The sequence below is a fragment of the Ovis aries genome, chromosome 9 (assembly GCF_016772045.2).
Source record: "Ovis aries strain OAR_USU_Benz2616 breed Rambouillet chromosome 9, ARS-UI_Ramb_v3.0, whole genome shotgun sequence".
NCBI lineage: Eukaryota > Metazoa > Chordata > Mammalia > Artiodactyla > Bovidae > Ovis > Ovis aries.
This window is the reverse complement of record NC_056062.1, coordinates 60,410,427-60,434,102: the sequence shown is the minus strand read 5'-3', so window position 1 is coordinate 60,434,102 and position 23,676 is coordinate 60,410,427. Positions and strand designations below refer to the sequence as shown.

Here is a 23,676-nt window from a genome sequence, read left to right as displayed (position 1 = left end):
AAATACCCTTAAGATTTCCTGGATTTCTTTGGAGGGGATGATGCTGAAGCTGAAACTCCAGTACTTTGGCCACCTCATGTGAAGAGTTAACTCATTGGAAAAGACCCTGATGCTGGGAGGGATTAGGGGCAGGAGGAGAAGGGGACGACAGAGGATGAGATGGCTGGATGGCATCACTGACGCAATGGACATGAGTCTGGGTGAACTCCGGGAGTTTGTGATGGGCAGGGAGGCCTGGCGTGCTGCCATTCATGGGGTCACAAAGAGTTGGACACGACTGAGTGACTGAACTGAACTGAACATTTCCTCAATATCCTTAGGAAAGAAAATAAAGGAAACACAAAATGAAGGAAGGATGGAAAGAAGAAAGAAAAGCTCAGTACAGCCATTTATTTATTCACTCATTCATTCAAGATATAGTTGAATCTCTTCTATTTATGTATAATATTCTATCAAAGCCTCTTGATGAAAGTGAAAGAGGGGAGCGAAAAAGTTGGCCTAAAGCTCAACATTCAGAAAACGAAGATCATGGCATCTGGTCCCATCACTTCATGGGAAATAGATGGGGAAACAGTGTCAGACTTTATTTTTGGGGGCTCCAAAATCACTGCAGATGGTGACTGCAGCCATGAAATTAAAAGACGCTTACTCCTTGGAAGGAAAGTTATGACCAACCTAGATAGCATATTCAAAAGCAGAGACATTACTTTGCCGACTAAGGTCCATCTAGTCAAGGCTATGGTTTTTCCTGTGGTCATGTATGGATGTGAGAGTTGGACTGTGAAGAAGGCTGAGCGCCAAAGAATTGATACTTTTGAACTGTGGTGTTGGAGAAGACTCTTGAGAGCCCCTTGGAATGCAAGGAGATCCAACCAGTCCGTTTGGAAGGAGATCAGCCCTGGGATTTTTTTGGAAGGAATGATGCTGAAGCTGAAGCTCCAGTACTTTGGCCACCCCATGAGAAGAGTTGACTCATTGGAAAAAACTCTGATGCTGGGAGGGATTGGGGGCAGGAGGAGAAGGGAACGACAGAGGATGAGATGGCTGGATGGCATCACAGACTCCATGGACGTGAGTCTAAGTGAACTCCGGGAGATGATGATGAACAAGGAGGCCTGGAGTGCTGCGATTCATGGGGTCGCAAAGAGTCGGACACGACTGAGTGACAACTGAACTGAACTGAACAAAGATATATGTGATGTAAAGGCAGAAATAAAGATACAAATGAAAAAGTGGGACAAAGAGAAATAAAACTGGGTGAATAATTGACACCAGGTAATTGACATCAAGTAAGATCAGTACTTGAAATATTAATTTTTGAGTATTTTTAAGCAATAGGTTAAATATTGAGCTTAAACTTTCCAACAACTAACATTGTAATCTATTTCTAGTGAATCATCAAGGACAAATTATTTATAATATATATATATATGCCTAGGAACTCAGTAAGTTAGCTCATTGTATTAATTCATCAACTGGAAAACAATTGGGTTCAATGAAGGCTTTCCAGAATGATGACTTTTGCCTTTAGCATGGAACATTAAACCTTATAGAGCTATAATTAAAAGCAAGAACCAATATTTTAAAAAATTGGAGTATAATTGCTTTGCAATGTTGTGTTAGTTTCTGCTGTACAAGGAGTCAGCTGTATGTGTACATATATTTGTTTAGGCCAATTTCCACAGGACTGGTAAAAGTCAGTTTTCATTCTAATCCCAAAGGAGGGCAATGCCTCAAACTACCGTAAGAGCACTCATTTCACGTGGTAGCAAGGTTATGCTCAAGATCCTTCAAGCTAGGCTTCAGCAGTATGTGAACTGAGAACTTTCAGATGTACAAACTAGGTATAGAAGAGGCAGAGGAACCAGAGGTTAAATTGCCAACATTCATTGGATCACAGAGAAATCAAGGGAATTCCAGAAAAATATCTATTTTTGTTTCACTGACAAGTTAAAGCCTTTGACTGTATGGATCATAACAAACTAAGGAAAATTCTTAAAGAAATGGGAATACCAGACCACTTTACCTATCTCCTGAGAAACCTGTACGTGAGTCAAGAAGCAACTGTTAGAACCTTACATGGAACAATGGACTGGTTCCAAATAGGAAAAGGAGTATGTCAAGGCTGTATATTGTCACCCTGCTTATTTAACTTCTATGCAGAGTAGATCACGTGAAATGCAGGCCTGGATGAATCACAAGCTGGAATCAAGATTGCCGGGAGAAATATCAACAGCCTCAGATATGCAGGTGACACCATTCTCATGGCAGAAAGTCAAGAACAAAAGAGCCTCTTGATGAGAGTAAAAGAAGAGAGTGAAAAAGGTGGTTTAACACTCAAGACACAAAAAACGAAGATCATGGCATCTGGTCCCATCACTTAGTGGCCAACAGATGGAGAAAAAGTAGAAACAGTGACAGATTTTATTTTCTTGGGCTCCCAGATCACTGCGGATGGAGACTGCAACCACAAAATTAAACGATGCTTCTTGGAAGGAAAGCTTATGACAAATCTACACAGCATATTAAAAAGCAGAGACACCACTTTGCCGACAAAGATCCATACAGTAAAAGTTATGGTTTTTCTAGTAGTCATGTACAGATGTGAGAATTGGACCATAAAGAAGACTGAGTGCCACAGAACCAATGCTTTCAAATTGCGGTGCTGGAGAAGATTCTTGAGAGTCCTTTGGAATGCAAGGAGATCAAACCAGTCAATCCTAAAGGAAATCAACCCTGAATATTCATTGGAATTACTGTTGCTGACCTGGAGAAGGAAACAGCAACCTGCTCCAATATTCTTGCCTGGAGAATCCCATGGACAGAGGAGCCTGGCAGGCTACACTCCATGGGGTCGCAAGAGTCAGACACGACTTAGTAACGAAACCACCACCACTGTTGCTGAAGCTCAAACTCCAATATTTCAGCCACTTGATGCAAAGAGCCAAGTCACTGGAAAAGACTCTGACACTGGTCAAGACTGATGGCATAAGGAGAAGCAGGTGGCGGAGACTGAGATGGTTAGATAGTATTATCTACTCAAAGGACATGAATTTGAGCAAACTCGGTGAGGTAGTGAAGGACAGGGAAGCCTTGTGTGCTGCAGTCCATGGGGTAACAAAGAGTCAGATATGACTTAGTGAGTGAACAACAACAAAAAAAAATAAAAGCCATGCTACCTGCATATTAAAACATAGTTATCTTAATTATTTTAAGTAATCTTCCTTCTTCCTGCCTCCATTTTATCCCTTTTTATTCTACACTGATGTCAAAACCTTGACATAGATTTTACCCCATTGTAACTTTCACTTTCCTCAATTCATCACAAAACTATTCTTACTGATACTCACTTCAGCCATGACATTAAAGTCATTTTATGGGCATCAATAGCCTGGAAATAGTTTGAGTTTATTCAGTTTATCCAAGAGTTGATTCATTTTCACAGAATTAAAAGTTAAAAATTGAAGCAAGATCAGTAGTACATGTTGCAAAAATCTCATGTTGCTTCTAATACATTTATTCACCAGGTAGTAAAAAATATAACCATATCCCTGTCTAAAGGCACTTCATTTATGACACTGTCCAGCAAAGGTCTGATTTCAGTTTATGGAAACTGACACACTGCTTTATGAAGTATTACTTAGTGCATTAACAGCTCATAATTTGGGAACAGCATACAGTTTTCACTTTATACACAGGAGAGAGTAATTTCTGAAATCCCTCCCACGTGCCAAGGTAGAGTGCAAGGACCACAGAAAAAACTGCGAGACTCAAGGAACTCAGAGTCTGGTGGAGAAGGGAGATAAGCCAGCAAACAGGTATGATGCAATATGATGGTATTAATATAGGTATTGTATAATAGGTGTTATATAAGGCATCTAAATTGGATTGGGAGTTGGGGAGGTCAGGGAAGGCTTTGCTTAAAAATTTAGGAGGTCTTTAGACTAACAGAGAAAGCTCACTTCATGGAACTGAGGAAATTACTTAAATTGGGCTTCATTTATTTCCCTGAAACACCAGGTCTGAAGGGAACCAGGAGGCTATTTAAAGTTTCCCTCTTAGATTTCAGGCAGGACTGTAGTTATACCCTTCCAGAAACATGAGAATCAAACTTACAGAAATAATAATTTCTTTTAAAAAATTGTGGTTAAAATGCACCTAAAACCTAAAACCTAACCTAAAACCTACTACTAGTGATTTTTAGCACATGGACAACACTGTACAACCATCACAACTATCTAGTTCCAAAACCTTTTCATCAGCTCAAAATGAAATGCAATACCCATTAAATAGTCACACCCCCATTTTCCTTTCCCTCTAGACACTGGCAACCTTTAAAATGCTTTCTGTAGTCTATGGATTTGCCAATTCTGGAGATGTCTTATGATATGTAATATTTGATGAAATGACAGGAATGATATTTCATATGATATGAATATTTCATATTTCATGAAATATGTGACTTCTTGTGTGTGATTTCTTTCACTTAGCAAAATAATTTCAAAGTTCATCCATATTGTATCATGTATCAGCAAATGGTATATTTATTTCTTTTGTGGTTGATGATATTCCATTTTATGGATATACCACATTTTACTGATCCATTCATTAGTTGATGGATGTCTGGATCAACTTTTTAGCTATTGTGAATAGTGCTGCTACGAACATGTGTGTAAGGTTTTCTATGAACACCTGTTTCCAGTTCTTATGAGTTTAGAATGAGAAATGAAATTGCTGGGCCACAAGGTAATTTTATGCTTAGCTTTGATAGAACCACAAACTACTTGCCACAGCAGCTACAGCATTTTACTGAGTTTACTGTTAATGAGAAAGCATTTCTTTCAAGGCAATCATGCGCTTTGTTAATTTTTTCTCTCTTGACTTTAAAAGATCACTTGGAGGATTAATAATTTTTGTGAAACTATTAAAGGCCTTCTGAAAGCAGCCTTTATGTATTTAAATTAGAGGTATTATGTATTCAGGCATTCATTACAGTGTAGTGTACAAGAAGTTTGATAGTTCAATAAATTTATATGAAATTCAATCTCTATAGGTGTGAGCTTTTATAATCTTAGACAACCTGAAGCTGAAAGGAGACAAATTGAGTTGAATTAGTTTGCCACCATCTGACCTGTTTTTCCTAATGAGCTATTGGAGGCACAAAAAAGTGCAATTCTTTTAAAGTATGGGCATGCTGACTGCAGTTGTTAAATCCATTAATTAATCTATCTTTATTCAGGACATTCTAATGAACTGAAATCCAGGATTGCTTTAATCCAAAGGAGAAGCTCAAGCATGGATGAACCAATGACATTTGCACTGTTCCCGCCAACTTTCATAATGGTCTCTGAGAGATAACCAGGTAAAAAACAAATTTGAACTATTTATGGCTCCAGACTGTTTTGAAAACGCTATTGAAAACAGCAGGCAATTACATATTTGTCTGAGCTCCTATTATATACTTGGCTCACATTTGTGCTTTAGGAAAGATCGTCAACTTAAAAGTATTTATGCAGACCACTCCCCACAGCATCTGGATTCCTGGATGTCAGACTTTCTGAGAAAAACCTGTATCCTAGGCTTGAATCAATCCAAGACTGGCTATAGTGGATCAAAAAGCTCACACAGCAGGCCCCAAAGCAAAAACAAGACATCAAGAGCCCTGTATAAATTTTTCTTTATCATTTAAAAATGCCTGATGCTGTATAAAATCTCTCCATAACCTGCTCAAGCACCTTGTTGGGAAAGGTGGTACATTCACATGTGAAAATGAAAGTTGCTCAGCTGTGTCCTACTTTTGGGGCCCCATGGACTATACAGTGATGGACTCCTCTAGGCAAGAATACTGGAGTGGGTTGTCATTTCCTCTTCCAGGGGATCTTCCTGACCCAGGGGTTGAACCCGTGTCTCCTGCATCTCCTGCACTGGCAGGCGGATTCTTTACCACTAGTGCCACCACTGGTGTATAATATTATGTTAATGTCAGGTGTACTACTTCAGTTCAGTTCAGTCACTCAGTCGTGTCCGACTCTAAATGCTCACCATGGTAAGTCTGGTAACCATCTATCCCCATACAAAGTTATTATAATATTACTGACAATAATCCTTATGCTGCATATTATACTGCTGTGACTTATTTATTTTATAAATGAAGGTCTGTACCTCTTAATCCCCTTCACCTGTTTTGCCCCTGAACCTCCTCCTCTGTTCTCTATGAGCTCTGTTTTTGTTATGTTTTCTAGATTCCACATGTATGTGAGATCATATGGTATCATCTTTCTCTGATTTGTTTCATTTTAGCTTAATACCCTCTAGATCCATCTGGGTTGTCACATATGGCAATATTTCATTCTTTTTTAATGGTTGAGTAATATTCCACTGTGTGGAATATATATGTATATACATACGCATACATATGTGAGTATATATATGTGCTGTCTGTGCTCAGACGTGTCTGACTCTTTGCAACCTCATGGCTGGAGCCAGTCAGGATCCTCTGTCCATGGGGATTCTCCAGGCAAGAATACTGGAGCAGGTGGCCATGCACTCCTCCAGGGGATCTTCCCAACCCAGGGATCAAACTCAGGTCTTCCGCATTGCAGGCGGAACTGCAATGGGCATGGAAACTCACTCCAGTATTCTTGCTTGCAGAATCTCCATGGACAGAGGAGCCTGGTGGGCTACTGTGTCTCCCTTATCCTTTCATCTATTGATGGACACTTAGGTTGCTTCCATATCTTGGTGATTATAAACAATGCTGCTATGAACACAGGGGTGCATATAACTTCTCAAATTAGTATTTTTGTTTTATTTAGGTAAATACTCAGAAGTGGAATTGCTGGATCATATATAAGCTCTATATAAATTTTTTTGAGGAATTTCTACACTGTTTTCCAAAGTGGCTGTGTTAATTTACAATCTTATCAACAGTTAATGAGAGTTTCCTTTTCCTCACATCCCCTACCAACATTTTTTATTTGTTGTCTTTTTAATAGTAGCCATTCTGATAGGTGTGAGGTGGTATCTTATTACGCTTTTGATTTGCATTTCTCTGATCAATGCAAAGAAATAGAGGCAAACAAGAGAATGGGAAAGACTAGAGATGTCTTCAAGAAAATTAGAGATACCAAGGGAACATTTCATGCAAAGATGGGCTCGATAAAGGACAGAAGTGGTATGGACCTAACAGAAGCAGAAGATATTAAGAAGAAGTGGCAAGAATACACAGAAGAACTCTACAAAAAAGATCTTCATGACCCAGATAATCACGATGGTGTGATCACTCACCTAGAGCCAGACGTCCTGGAATGTGAAGTCAAGTGGGCTTGAGGAAGCATTGCTATGAACAAAGCTAGTGGAGGTGATGGAATACCAGTTGAGCTATTTCAAATCCTGAAAGAGGATGCTGTGAAAGTGCTGTACTCAATATGCCAGCAAATTTGGAAAACTCAGCAGTGGCCACAGGACTGGAAAAGGTCAGTTTTCATTCCAATCCCAAAGAAAGGCAATGCCAAAAATTCTCATACTACTGCACAATTGCACTCATCTCACATACTAGTAAAGTAATGCTCAAAATTCTCCAAGCCAGGCTTCAGCAATACGTGAACCATGAACTTCCAGATGTTCAAGCTGGTTTTAGACAAGGCAGAGGAACCAGAGATCAAATTGCCAACATCTGCTGGATCATGGAAAAAGCAAAAGAGTTCCAGAAAAACATCTATTTCTGCTTTCTTGACTATGCCAAAGCCTTTGACTGTGTGGATCACAAGAAACTGTAGAAAATTCTGAAAGAGATGGGAATACCAGACCACCTGACCTGCCTCTTGAGAAATCTGTATGCAGATTAGGAAGCAACAGTTAGAAGTGGACATGGAACAACAGACTGGTTCCAAATAGGAAAAGGAGTACGTCAAGGCTGTATATTGTCACCCTGCTTATTTAATTTCTATGCAGGGTACATCAAGAGAAACGCTGGGCTGGAAGAAGAACAAGCTGGAATCAAGATTGCCGGGAGAAATATCAATAACCTCAGATATGCAGATGACACCACCCTTATGGGAGAAAGTGAAGAGGACCTAAAAAGCCTCTTGATGAAAGTGAAAGAGGAGAGTAAAAAAGTTGGCTTGAAGCTCAATATTCAGAAAACTAAGATCATGGCATCTGGTCCCATCACTTCTTGGGAAATAGATGGGGAAACAGTGGAAACAGTGACAGACTTTATTTTGGGGGGCTCAAAAATCACTGCAGATGGTGATTGCAGCCATGAAATTAAAAGACACTTACTCCTTGGAAGGAAAGTTATGACCAACCTAGATAGCATATTCAAAAGCAGAGACATTACTTTGCCAACTAAGGTCTGTCTAGTCAAGGCTATGGTTTTTCCAGTGGTCATGTATGGATGTGAAAGTTGGACTGTGAAGAAAGCTGAGTGCTGAAGAATTGATGCTTTTGAACTGTGGTGTTGGAGAAGACTCTTGAGAGTCCCTTGGACTGCAAGGAGATTCAACCAGTCCATTCTGAAGGAGATCAGTCCTGGGTGTTCTTTGCAAGGACTGATGCTAAAGCTGAAACTCCAATATTTTGGCCACCTCATGGGAAGAGTTGACTCACTGGAAAAGACTCTGATGCTGGGAGGGATTGTGGGCAGGAGGAGAAGGGGACGACCAGGGATGAGATGGCTGGATGGCCTCACGGACTCGATGGACGTGAGTCTGAGTGAACTCCGGGAGTTAGTGATGGGCAGGGAGGCCTGGCGTGCTGCAATTCATGGGGTTGCAAAGAGTTGGACATGACTGAGCGACTGAACTGAACTGAAGTGAACTGAACTGATGATTAGCAGTGTTGAGCATTTTTACATGAGACTGTTTGCCATCTTTATGTCTTCTATGGAATATGATCTATTCAGGTCCTTTGCTCATTTTTTAATCAGGTTTTTAAAAATATTGAGTTGTATGAGTTTTTAAAAAATATTTTGGATATTATCCTCTTATGTATTTAGCAAATATCTTCTCCCCTTCAGTAGGTTGACCTTTCATTTGTTGATAGTTTCCTTCACTGTACAAAAGCTTTTTACTTTAATGTAGTCCCTTTTATTTATTTTTGCTTTTGTCTCCCTTGCCTGAGGAGACAGGTCCAAATATATAATTAAGATCTATGTCAAAGGGAGTACTCTCTATGCGTTCTTCTAGGAGTTATATAATTTCAGGTCTTACATTCAAGTCTTTAATCCATTCTGAGTTTATTTTTGTGTATGGTGTGAGAAAATAGTCCAGTCTGATTCTTTTACATGTAGTCATCCAGTAGTCTCAGCATCACTAATTGAAGAGACTGGTCTTTTCTCCATTGTATATTTTTTGCCTCATTTGTCATAGATTAACTGAACATGAACCCTGGGTTTACTTCTGAGCTATCTCTCTTACATTGATCTATATATCTGTTTTTGTTGCTTGTATCATACTGTTTTGATTACTGTAGACTTGCAGTAGTTTGAAATCAGGGTGTGTGATACTTCCAGTTTTGTTCTTCTTTCTTGAAATTGCTTTGGCTATTCAGAATCTTTAATGTCTCCATACATATTTTACAATTATTTATTTTAGTTGTGAAATACTAATTCTTCCAACCCATGAGCCTGGGATACTTTCCATCTGTTTGTGTCATCTTCAATTTCTTTCATTCCTACAGTTTTCAGAGAACAAGTCTTCCACCTCTTTGGCTAGATTTATTCCCATGTATTTCATTCTTTTTCATGAACTTTAAATGGAATTGTTTTCTTAATTTCTGTTTCTTAGTTTGTTGTTAGTGTATAAAAACACAATAGATATGTATATTAATATTGTAACCATAACTGTACTGAATTTATATATTAGTTCTAACAGTTTTTTGACAGTCTTAAGGGTTTGCTATATATAATATCATATTCTCTGCAAACTGTGAGGGCTTTACTTCTTCTACAGTTTGGATTCCTTTTATTTCTTTTTCTTTTCTGGTGTGGCTGGGACTTTCAATACATAATGTGGCAACAGTGGACATCCTTGCCTTGTTCTTAAGAAAATGCTTTCAGCTTTTATGTTGAGCACGATGTTAACTGTGAGTTTATTGTATGTGGTCTTTACTATGTTGATGTATTTTCTCTCTTTGGGCCTCCCAGGTGCCTCAGCAGTGAAGGAACTGCCTGCCAGTGCTGGAAACGCGGGTTTGATCTCTGGGTTGGGAAGGTCCCCTGGAGAAGGAAATGGCAACCCACTCCAGTATTCTTCCCTAGGAAATACCACGGAGAGAGGAGCTTGGGGGCTACAGTCAATGGGGTCACAAACTACTCAGATGAGACTTAGCGAGTATACAATGACAACAATTTCCCCTCTACACCATTTTTTGAGAGGTTTTTTTTTTTTTTAATCATGAATGTTGCATTTCATCAAAAGCTTTTTCTGTATCTATTGAGATGATCATATGATTTTTATTCTTCAATATGTTAAAGCTGTCTATCATCACATTGATTAACTTCTGGCTATTGAACCATCTTTGCATCTTGGGATAAACTCCACTTTATGAAAGTATCAAAGAATTGTTGAACTCAAGTTTGTTAACATTTTGTTGAGGATTTTTACATCTATATTCATCAGTGATATTGGCTTGTAATTTCACTTTTTTTGTGGAGTCTTTGGTTTTAATATCAGGGTGATGCTGGCCTTGTAGAATGAGTTTGGAAGTGTTCCTCCCTCTGCCATTTTCTGGAATAGTTTGAGGAGCATAGATATTAACTCTTTTTAATATGTTTTGTAGAATTTACCTGTGAAGCAATTGGATTCTGGACTTTGGTTTGTCAGGAGTTTTTTTTTTTTTTTTTTTTTTTACCAACTCAATTTAATTAGTAGTAATTGGTCTATTTATATTTTCTATTTATTCTTCTATTGTGCATTTCTGGAATTTATCCAATACTTCTAGATTGTCCATTTATACTGCTATGTAATTGTTCACAATTATCTCCTATATGGTGTTGGCTGTAACTTTTCTTTCATTTCTGATTTTTCTGTGATTTGGGCTATTGCAATTTTTTTTTATGAGCCTGATTAAAGTGTTATTGATTTTGTTTCTCTTTCCGAAGAGTCAGTTCTTTTTTTCATTGATCTTTTTTATTGTTTTTTGTCTCTATTTATTTTATTGTCTCTCTTTACTCTGTTTTTGTTTCTTTCCTTCTATTCACTTTGTGTTTTGGTTCTTCCTATTTCTCTAGTTCTTTTAGGTGGAGAGTTAGACTCTTATTTGGGGTTGTTCTTGTTTCCTGAGGTGGTCGTGCGTTGCTATAATCTCCCCCTCTTGTTTCCCGAGGTGGTCGTGTGTTGCTATAATCTCCCCCTCTTGTTTCCCGAGGTGGTCATGTGTTGCTATAATCTCCCCCTCTTGTTTCCCGAGGTGGTTGTGCATTGCTATAATCTCCCCCTTAGAACTGCTCTTGCTGCATCCTATAGAGTTTGGATCGTTGTGTTTCCATTTTCATTTGTTTTCATGTATTTTTAAATTTCCTCTCCGATTTCTCCCACAACCCACTAGTTGTTTACCAGCATATTCTTTAGACCCCACATATGTCTTTGCAGTTTTTTCTTATAGTTTACTTTTTGTCATATTGCTGTGATCATAAGAGATGCTTGCTCAATTATAAAAAAATTACCAGGTAAATAAGAGAGGAGAGGGTGTTGTTACTAAAATACGGATAAAGAAGATGTGGTACTTATATACAATGGAATATTACTCAGCCATAAAGAAGACTGAAACAATACCATTTGCAGCAACATGCATGGACCTAGAGATTATACTAAATAAAGTAAGGCACACAGAAAAGAGAAATACCATATGATAGTGCTTATACATGGAATCTAACAAAATGATTCAAACAAACTTACAAAACAGAAACAAAGTCACAGATGTAGAAAGCAAACTTATGGTTATCACCGGGTAAAGAGAGGGAAGGGATAAATTGGGAGATTGGGATTGACATATATGCATTGTTGTGTATAAAAGAAATAACTAATGAAGACCTACTGGTATAGCACAAGGAACTTTACTCAATACTCTCTAATGGCCTATATGAGAAAAGAATCGAAAAGGGTGAATATATGTATAACTAATTCACACGGGGAACTAATGCAACATTTTAAATCAACTATACTCCCAATAAACATTTTAAAAATTAAAAAAAAATTTTACCAGAGGAGAGGGTGTTAACACTCAAATACAAAATGATGACAATAAAAGCCCATTACTGCCGTGAAGATAATGACACTAAGTTCCAAAAACACTTTACTGCTAGCTTCCCATCTTCTAAACGTGTGTCTAAATACAAGAACCAGACTTGAATAACGTAAGTCTCTGACTCATTCACCAAAGGGAGCTTTGGGGCAATTTTCAGTAATCTATCCTCACCCCTTGAATGTTTCTGGCTGTTCAACTGCTTCTTTTATTTTTATTTTTATTTTTTTCTGGTTTGAGATATCTGTACCATATAAGTAGGAAATCTTGTTTTTCATAAATAGTTATTGTACTAGAAAACAAATGCACACACACACATAAGTTATATAAACTTCGGTAAGGCATAAGACCTCCTAGGGTCTCAACTGCCTCAGCTATATTCTCCCAACACCCTGTACACTTCTCCTGTCCCAACTCTAAAATCTCAGATATTTACAATAAAATTCATGATGCTTTTTTTTTTTTGTTTTCTGAATGTTGAGTTTTTTTTTTACTTAGAAATTTATTATGATTTATTTTGATTCATCTTTTTTTTTAGTTTTTAAATTTTAAAATCTTTAATTCTTACATGCGTTCCCAAACATGAACCTGCTTCTTTTAAACTTTGAAAAATAATAAACAGCTATATTTTGTCATTCTCACAAGAAAAAAGTAAGGATGTGCATTTTATAAAGGACTAAGACAGTGTTGTGACTCAAACAAATATCCCTCAGGATTGAGGAATCAACTTTTAGAAGTGCAAAGTGAAAACATTTTTCAGTTCAGTTCAGTTCAGTTGCTTAGTTGTGTCCGACTCTTTGCGACCCCATGAATCGCAGCACGCCAGGCCTCCCTGTCCATCACCATCTCCCGGAGTTCACTCAGACTCACGTCCATCGAGTCAGTGATGTCATCCAGCCATCTCATCCTCTGTCGTCCCCTTCTCCTCCTGCCCTCAATCCCTCCCAGCATCAGAGTCTTTTCCAATGAGTCAACTCTTCGCATGAGGTGGCCAAAGTACTGGAGTTTCAGTTTTAGCATCATTCCTTCCAAAGAAATCCCAGGGCTGATCTCCTTCAGAATGGACTGGTTGAATCTCCTTGCAGTCCAAGGGACTCTCAAGGATTTTTCTATCTAAAGTGGTAGGCTAAATTTAAAAATATAAAAAACATGTAATCCTGGTGAGTCCAACTTAGCTTGTGTTAAAAAGCAGATGGAAGAGAAGAGAGTTGGTAATGGAAAGTTAGCATAAAAAATTGAAGAACCACCTTATCTTTTCTATATGGCTTTTAAATTGTCTAGGGAATTATTTTGCCTCAGATGGTAAAGAATACCTCTACAATGCGGAAGACCTGGGTTCAATTCTTGGGTTGGAAAGATCCCCTGGAGGAGGGCATGGCAACCTACTCCAGTATTCTTGCCTGGAGAATCCCTTTGGATAGAGCCTGGCGGGCTAGAGTTCATGGGGTCGCAAAGAGTTGGACGCAACTGAGTGACTAAGCACACAGGAAATTATTTTAATTTGAATGGTCTATATCTAATTGAAGCATGTTGTTCAGTCATACATTTTTCCATGTTGTCATGGAAATTGTCCACTCAGGACACTGGTAGTTAACAAGGATTGATGTGTTCTGATTTCTACATTGATCAAGCTACATTTCACCTCTAGAACTTTGAAACCACCAAGTTCAACTGGATTTTCTAATCTTCAAAGTGTAATGGTTTGTCTTTCATAGTTCACAGAGGTAATTAGCGTGTACCTGAGTAAACCAAGTCCATACATGAAGATGATTCATACTGATTAAGATATACTGTAGTTTCCTCACGGTAGCATATATGTTTATAAAGTATAACCAGCTACAGTTGGAGGTGGTAGTTCTTTCTAAATGATGAGATATAACTTACAGTTGTACTTTTTAGGTCAGTAAAGGAACATATTGTGTGACACGCCCAGTAATTTTAGGGCAGGCTGGCTGAAGTTTGGAGAGTCAAAGTCTTCAACCTTCAGTGTCATAAACTCTCTGAAGGTAATGTGGGTCTTCTGGGATCTTTTATCTCCTGGAAGAAGAGGCACTATACTATCATAAGAAAGGCCTGTGCCTTGATATCACAGACCAAAAAAGGGTGGGGATAGTTTCCCAATACTAATTCTGTGATGTCAGCCAAATCACTTAATATGAAAACTGTTTTCTCCTTTATTAGATGAGAGTAATGATACTTTCCTGACAAAAGCTATGAAACCCCTTGGTTTATTCAAATACATACTAACTACCCTTGTGAATGCTGAAGGATGACATATTATACTTACAAGATCTGAGAATTCATTTCAACTCCTATTAGCACACAGGAGAGGTAACTGTATTAATCAGCTGTGCTGCAATAACAAATAACCACCACGTTTTAGTGAATTAGGACAACAAAAATTTATTCTTGCCCATGTTCCTTGTCAATAGCTACAGGTCAGATGGAGCAGCATGTATGTGAGACCTGTTTTATTCGTGGCAGAGGGGGAGGGAGAAAGAGAATTAGAGGAAGTACATTATGCTTCTATATGCTCTTGTGGGAACAAACAAACTGCCAAAGTAAGTTATGTGACAAAGCTTGCCATTAATGAAGAAGTGAAGTACACTTCTCCCTCAAAGCCACTGCAAGTCTCATGGCGATGAATAAATATATTTTCATCTCTTATAGGAAGTGAGAGGGAACTGTTGGGAATAATAATACATCTAGTAGCTCAGACAGTAAAGAATCCGCCTGTAATGCAGGAGACCTGGGCTCAATTCCTGAGTTGGGAAGATCCCCTGGTGCAGGAAATGGCAACCCACTCCAGCATTCTTGCCTGGACAATCCCATGGACAGAGGAGCCTGGAGGGTCACAAAGAGTTAGATATGACTGAATACACATATATTACATTATTATCACAATAACTATTGCTATTACTAGAGAGGGTGCACTGGATGGTGGGTAAGAACATAGACTCTGAACTTGGGTTTTTATCCTACCTCTAGAGTTACTTGCTATAGGAATTTGGGCAAATTACCTTTCTATGCTTGTTTGCTCATCAGGAAAATTTGGATAATAACAACATTTATCCCCTCCCACAGGATGATTAAGAAACTGATATAAGATTTATGTATGTATAAATACATAAAAATGTATTATACTTAGAATGAAAACTGACATGCACAGTAAGTAACATGTATTAGCTATTATTATCACTGGCTATATTGAGGGGATCAGTTTAGTTCAGTTCAGTCGCTCAGTCATGTCTGACTCTTTGCAACCCCATGAATTGCAGCACGCCAGGCCTCCCTGTCTATTACCAACTCCCAGAGTTCACTCAGACTCACGTCCATCGAGTCAGTGATGCCATCCAGCCATCTCATCCTCTGTCGTCCCCTTCTCCTCCTGCCCCCAATCCCTCCCAGCATCAGAGTCTATTCCAATGAGTCAACTCTTTGCATGAAGTGGCCAAAGTACTGGAGTTTCAGCTTTAGCATCATTCCTTCCAAAGAAATCCCAGGGTTGATCTCCTTCAGAATGGGTTGGTTGGATCACCTTGCAGTCCAAGGGACTCTCAAGAGTCTTCTCCAACACAATAGTAAATTTAAATAGGCATTTCTTATAGAATAAACAAGTCAATTAAAGTAGCTATGATAGGAAAATAGTATATAAATTTCCCACATCTCTTAAAGTGACCTTCTCTACACAATTCAACTGGTTCATATCATTGATTCTTTACCACTTTCTTTTCATTTTTGGTCAACAGTCTTTGAAGATATCCTGGCAGAAAAAGTAAGAAGGAAGATTTGATGGCTAACATGGCATCAGCTACTAATTTTGTTTCCTCTTTTTGAGACCATTTGATGATCTTCCCATTTTCAATAACTTTTAGGAAAAGTAATTTTTTTAGGGGCAGAGAGAAGCTTTTTTTCCATATTTTCAAAGAATAAAATACAGAAAGATGTTAAAAAACTAGGATGAAAACTACCTTATAACCCAGCAATCTGACTGCTGGGCATACACCCTGAGAAAATAATAATCGAAAAAGACACATGTATCCCAGTGTTCATTGCAGCACTATTTACAATAGCCAGCACATGTAAGCAACCTAGATGTCCACTGACAAATGAATGGATAAAGAAGATGTGGTACGTGTATACAATGGAATATTACTCATCCATAAAGAGGAATGAATTTGAGTCAGTTCTACTGAGGTAGATTAACCTAGAGTCTGTTATACAGAGTGAAGTAAGTCAGAAAGAGAAAAACAAATGTCGTATGCTAATGCATACATATGGAATCTTGAAAAATGGTACTGATGGACCTATTTTCAGGGCAGGAACAGAGAGTCAGATATATAGAAAAGACTTATGGACACAGCAGGGGCAGGAAAGGGTGGGATGGACTGAGAGAGTAGCACTAGAATATATACATTATCATATGTAAAATAGAGAGCTAATGGAAAGTTGCTGTATAATACAGGGAGCTCTGCTTGGTGCTCTGTGACTACTTAGAGGGTTGGGATGGGGTGAGAGGTGAAAGGAAGGTTCAAGACAGAGGGAACATATGTATGATATGTGGCTGATTCCTGTTAATGTATGGCAGAAACCAACACAGTATTTTAACGCAATTATCCTCCGGTGAAAAATAAATTAATTAATTAAAAAATACACAAAGATGTTGGTTTCTGATAATGAACATGAAGTGCTTCTCTCTCGCCATGAGCTTGTTTCCTTAGACAATGAGCACTGCGTCTTTCCACTATTTTAGTACTCTATTTTGAGAAATAATCAAACAGGTAATTTCCCAAATAACAGTGCAACAGTAGTAAAGCGTCACCATCTTTCCTCACTATCATAATGATGGAAAGTCTATAGAGCAAAATGTGTCTGATTAATTTCCTCCATCTATATAACAGAATCTGCTTGAAAAGTTAACCTTAATTTCCTTTAAATGGTCCCTGCAAAATTTACTAGGTAAGGAGAGGTATCTATAAAGTGATATATACATATATATATAAATGAATGTTTCAACTAAAACAATAATGGTCTTCTGTATTATAAAATGAACAAACTAGAAAAAACTAGATCAAATCCCATAATTGCTCATTTTAGATACTACTAGCTCTGGGTGATAGTGAAGGACAGGGAGGTCTGGCCCGCTGCAGTCCTTGGTGTGCAGAGTCAGACATGACTTAGTGACTGAATAATAACAGATACTACAAAAGCACAAGAAAAGAACCAGTTACACAATTACATTACTTCAAAAGTTTTTCTTTTCATCTTCTTCCAATGAATCACGTCTAATTGCACATTTACATTTTTTAAAATTCTTACTATTTATTTAATGAATTTATCTGGCTGTGCTGGATCTTACTTGTGGCATATGAGATCTTAGTTCCCTGACTAAGGATAGAACCCAGGTCCCCTGCATTGGGAGCATGGAGCCTTAGCCACTGGACCACCAGGAAAGTCCCTACACCTTATCTTCTAATCATTAACATTCTTCCTATTCCTGGCATGGGATTCAGGCATCTGGGAACAATTTACAAACTTGCTGAAAACATCGTCCAGACACTGGGATTGAAACAGAAGTTTGGGACCTGGTCTCCCCACAAACAAATGAAATAAAAGTCTGTGAACTCTTGTGGAATTGAGGCAGAGAAGTGAGTCAATGGGTGAGTGACTTCACTCATGGGGGAATACATGACGGCTGTTTTTGAGCTGGGTGAAGATGGTTAGGACTATAAGGAAGAGGAATAGAAGACAACTATGTGCTTTTGGACTGCAAGGAGATCCAACCAGTCCATTCTAAAGGAGATCAGGCCTGGGTGTTCTCTGGAAGGACTGATGCTAAAGCTGAAACTCCAGTACTTTGGCCACCTCATGTGAAGAGTTGACTCATTGGAAAAGACTCTGATGCTGGGATGGATTGGGGGCAGGAGGAGAAGTGGACAACAGAGGATGAGATGGCTGGATGGCATCACTGACTCAATGGACGTGAGTCTGAGTGAACTCCGGGAGATGGTGATGGACAGGGAGGCCTGGCGTGCTGCGATTCATAGGGTCGCAAAGAGTCGGACACGACTGAGTGACTGAACTGAACTGAACTGAACTCATGCACTCTTTCTTCAGTGTATGTTTCTCACCTTTAGCGGACCTGAGCTCACAGGAAGAGAAGCCTTAACTTTTCATGGAGTCTGAGCTTTAATTATTATGCTGCATATATGAATTAGTGAACTGACAAAATATTTTGGGGGACTAAAGTGACCAGTGGTCTTCCTTGGTGGCTCAGATGGTAAAGAATCTGTCTGCAAAGCAAGAGACCCAGGTTCAATCCCTGCATCGGAAAGATCTGCTCAAGAAGAGAATAGCTATCCACTCCAGTATTATTGCCTGGAGAATCCCATGGACAGAGGAACCTGGTAGGCTACAATCCATGGGGTTGCAAAGAGTCGGACATGACTGAGTGACTTTGTTTGTTTGTTTTTTTCCCTAAAGTCACCAGTAGACTTTTTAGAATTTGAGAGTGACCAGAAAAACCATAGGATTGACCTGAAATTTCATCCAAATTGTCAGAGGAAAACTGCCGCCTGGAGCTGATATGCAGATGCTGATCCATTAAAAACAATGTCTTGTTTTCTGTTTATGCCTGTTCAGAAACCACTAATTGTTCACAGGTTTCCAACCCTCTTGTTTTCCTTATTAATAATAAGCCCCCTCATTTTCATCTGGTCATATGGATGCCCTCTAGTGACTACATTACAAAGCTTTCATTGCAGTTAAGTGTGGCCATGTGACTAAATTCAGACCAATGAGGTGTGGGTGGAAGTGCTATATGTACCTTTTGGGTTCCTTTCTGTTTTTTTTTTTTTTTTTTTTTAAAGGTGCTTTATCTAGACCTTCTTTTCCTTATGGAAAGAGGCAACTAGTGGGACAATTTGGATATCAGGGCTAATCAAGCAGCATTAGATTACTTAGTTCTGGGATAATACACAGAGGAAAAATAAGTTGTATTAATTTAAAACACTGCATATCTTGGTATCTTTGCTATAAATCTTCACCTGGATTTTACCCAGTATGAAAATTAGTATCTGAAACTATATTGTAGCTGTAATGAAAACCTCAAATATATGGCCTTAGTGTCAGAAGCAAGATGACCAAGAAACTTATTAAGGCTGGAAGGCTTATGACCTTTCTGAAATACTTTGAGAATGTTTTTCGTAAAACTGTTACATGCACTGACTTGAAAGAAAGAGCACATAACTTTAGAGAAGTGGTTAGAAGAAGGTAGACTATCAGATATGTTGACTGTTTCATGTTGATTTTACGAAGATTTCAGAAGAAAGAAATGAGATTGGACGATTATTGGCCACTTTGTAAATGAAGACGGAAGAGAGTTCACTTCAGTTCAGCTCAGTTCAGTCATTCAGTCATGTCTGACTCTTTGAGACCCCATGAACCGCAGCACACCAGGCCTCCCTGTCCATCACCAACTCCCAGAGTCTACACAAACCCATGTCCATTGAGTTGGTGATGCCACCCAACCATGTCATTCTCTGTCGTCCCCTTCTCCTCCTGCCCTCAATCCCTCCCAGCATCAGGGTCTTTTCAAATGAGTCAGCTCTTCTCATCAGGTGGCCAAAGTATTGGAGTTTCAGCTTCAACATCAATCCTTCCAATGAACACCCAGAACTGATCTCCTTTAGGATGGGCTGGTTGGATCTCCTTGCAGTCCAAGGGACTCTCAAGAGTCTTCTCCAACACCACAGTTCAAAAGCATCAATTCTTCGGCGCTCAGCTTTCTTTATAGTCCAACTCTCACACCCACACATGACCACTGGAAAAACCAAAGCCTTGACTAGACGGACCTTGGTTGGCAAAGTAATGTCTTTGCTTTTTAATATGCTGTCTAGGTTGGTCATAACTTTCCTTCCAAGGAGTAAGCGTCTTTTAATTTCATGGCTGCAATCACCATCTGCAGTGATTTTGGAGCCCAGAAAAATAAAGTCAGCCACTGTTTCCACTGTTTCCCTATCTATTTGCCATAAAGTGATGGGACCAGATGCCGTGATCTTAGTTTTCTGAATGTGAGTATAACTATACTAATGGAGGTTTTTTTCCGGCTTTTGGTGAAAAGTGAAAGTGTTAGTTGCTTTGTCATGTCCGACTCTCTGCAATCCCATGGTCTGTAGTCTGCCAAGTTCCTCTGTCCATGGAATTTTCCATGCAAGAATACTGGAATGAGTAGCCTTTCCCTTCTCCAGGGAATATTCCTGACCAAGGGATCAAACCCGGATTTCCTGTATTGCAAGTGGATTCTTTACCATCTGAGCCACCAGGGAAGTTCCCTGCTTTATGTCTATAGACTAAATCTCAGGTCTAGAAATTTGGGTCCTGCAAGGTTGGAATGTCCATTTTCTCTATACCTGAAATAGCAGGAGGTAGATTCATTCATAGCCTTTCTCAAGGGAGTTCCATAAGACAGTTCAGCTATCAGGAGGTAATTATGGCCTTCTGAGCCAGGCATCAAGTTAGTTCTTGTTGAAATAGGGAGAGCTGAGCTAGCCGCTAATAAAGAAGGAGCAGAAGCTGGCACTGATCTAAGACTTTATTGTATATTCTCATATTTTATGTTCTCACTCAGTGTTTGCTATTATTATGAGTAATAAATATGCCCATTGACTGAATGAATGAAGAACAGAGATGCAAAATATATATCACCATTAAAATTTTTTTAGAGGTAGGTGGAAATTTTTGAACAGCATTTGTATCATTTATGGAAAACAGAATAAATAAATAGAAAAGCCCTGGGCGTGAAGCAATAACAAGGTTCATTTTGAGCATGCGTGATGCTTAATGCTTTATAAAATGTAACCAGAACTATGACCTCCTCTTAGCAGGCTCTTAATTTGAGATGATCAGTCATATTGCAAACCAAGGATAAAAATGGGGGTAAGTCTCATCAGTGATAACTATTACTCTCTTTTCCCTTCATTTCCCCTCTCTCTTAGTAAATGTACAAAAGTTTAAATAAAATATCATGCAAAAAATATTATGAAAGGAAGCCACATGCTATGTATTTGGAAGAAATATATCCAAATGCTCAGACACAATCTGTATTTCCCCTTGGAGAAATTTTTAATTTTTCTGGGAAAATTTGAGACCTAGCCAGTGGCCTTATGATTGTTGTTGCTGTTTAGTTGGTAAGTCATGTCCAACTCTTTGCAATCCCATGAATCATAGCCTGCCAGGCTTCTCTGTCCATGAGATTTCCCAGGCAAGAATCCTGGAGTGGGCTGCCATTTCTTTCTCTAGGAGATCTTCCTGACCCAGGGATTGAAACTTTGTCTCCTGGAATGCAGGCAGATCCTTTAAGCTGAGCCGCCAGGGAAGGCCAATCCTAGGGTGACTCAGGTACAATTCATTCTAACATCACACATCCCCAAAGAACCTATAAAGTTGTGTAACAGAGAAGAGAGAGAGACTGAATGTCTCAGGGAATTGGGAAACAGAGTGGGATGCCTTTCCCATCCCTTGTCATTGGTTTCCATTCTGCCGAGGTCAGACAAGACAGGAGATTAGTTGCCCTAGGATGATTTTTTTTAATGCATCTTTGGGAACCAGTGGTCTGAGGTCCATTCCTGGGAGATATTTATCAAAATCTTGAAAGCCTTACAATTGAATTTCCTTATATTGTATGCAAGCAGCTAGCTAAGAAAAAAAACAGGGCAAACGATGAAGGGGACTACTAAAATACACAATAGAAGCTCAGGGCAACCCTAGTGAATTCTTCATGTACCCACTTGCCCCAGGAGGAGTGAGTGCCTCCCTCCAGGACCACTGCAGACATCACCTTTTCAAGATGCTTCTACCTGTGAAAGAAGTCTTTTATCATACACCCCGGACATGACTGCCCCAGGGGTTTGGTTGCTTGAACTATGCCAACAAAAATCAGTTCCATGGTAGCAGGGGTAAGATGAGAAATAAAATTAAAAACTTTCATGAGGTGAAGGTAGAATCAGGTCTAAAGGGACAGAACACTTAGAGGAAGTAAAAGAAGGCCTAACATGAGGTTGAATTTGTATAGAAATCTGAACACCAATACTTAAAATTGCATTATGAAAACAAGGAAAACTATGGTGGACGTGATTTCTTGATCACTGCTCTTTCTGAGGCATGGGAAACTGCACGTAAATGTTGTTGAGTTGTGTTGCTAAGTCTTGTTCAACTCTTCGCAATCCCATGGACTGCAGCATGCCAGGCTTCCCCGTCCTTCACTATCTCCCGGAGTTTGCTTGAACTCATGTCCGTTGAGTCAGTGATGCCATCCAATCATCTCATCCTCTGTCGCCCCCTTCTCCTTCTGCCCTCAATCTTTTCCAGCATCAGGGTCTTTTCCAATGGGTCAGCTCTTTGGCATTAGGTGGCCAAAGTATTGGAGCCTCAGCATCAGTCCTTCCAATGAATGTTCATGGTTGATTTTCTTTAGGATTGACTGCTTTGATCTCCTTGCTGTCCAAGGGACTCTCAAAAGTCTTCTCCAGCACCACAATTTGAAAGCATCAGTTCTTCGGTGCTCAGCCCTCTTTATGGTCAAACTCTCACATCTGTACACGACTACTGGAAAAAACCATAGCTTTGACTATACAGACCTTTGTCGGCAAAGTGACGTCTCTGCTTTTGAATACGCTGTCTAGGTTTGCTCCTTTCCTTCCAAGGAGCAAGCATCTTTTAATTTCCTGGCTACAGTCACAGTCTGCAGTGATTTTGGAGCCTGACAAAATGTGGTCCACTGGAGAAGGGAATGGCAAACCACTCCGGTATTCTTACCTCACATAAACTTAGTAAGACTTAATGGTTTGACCACTGAAATTTCCAGTAAGTGCTTATTGCCCTAGTTTTATTGCCTCTATGGAAATTGATTCGACAAATTTTTATTGCTTCTGGTTTGTTGTTATTATGTTTGGGTTATAGAAAAAACACATATTTATCTTACAGTGGTTCTACAGAAGCTAAGTCTGAGATGGGGATTCTTGTTTAAGTGATCTGTTAGTGGAGTGCTTTCAGGAGCAGGAAACTGAGGGAGAAAAGGAAACGGGGAATTGAAGCAAGAACACAGTCTCAGGAGGAGATCGAGATGGTGGAGAGAGAGGACACTGAGCTCACCTCCCCTCGTGAAACCTCAAAAATACATCTCATGTGGAGCAACTCTCGTTGAAAACAAACTGGAGGCTGTCAGAGAACCCTAAAACAACCAAGGCTGTAAAGAGAGACCCATATGGAGTCAAGTAGGAAGGGAAGAGAAGCCATCTGGTCAGGACCTGCCACCCTAGGAGGGGACAGAGAAGAGGAGGGGTCCACAGAGGCTCAGAGATCCTTCCTGGGGAGTGAGCAGCTGGAGCACATACGGGGTGCCTCAGTCCTGGGATCTGACACCCGGGAGAT

General features: G+C 39.3%; 1 long non-coding RNA gene across 1 annotated transcript in view; it reads left to right on the top strand.

Moving 5' to 3' along the window:
* The window catches only part of LOC132657223 (uncharacterized), a 62,569-nt gene that overhangs the window by 4,148 nt on the left and 34,745 nt on the right, over window positions 1-23,676 (top strand). The window contains exon 2 of the long non-coding RNA XR_009595073.1: window positions 5,240-5,362. This is a non-coding gene — a long non-coding RNA (uncharacterized LOC132657223). The remainder of the gene's footprint in view (window positions 1-5,239; window positions 5,363-23,676) is intronic.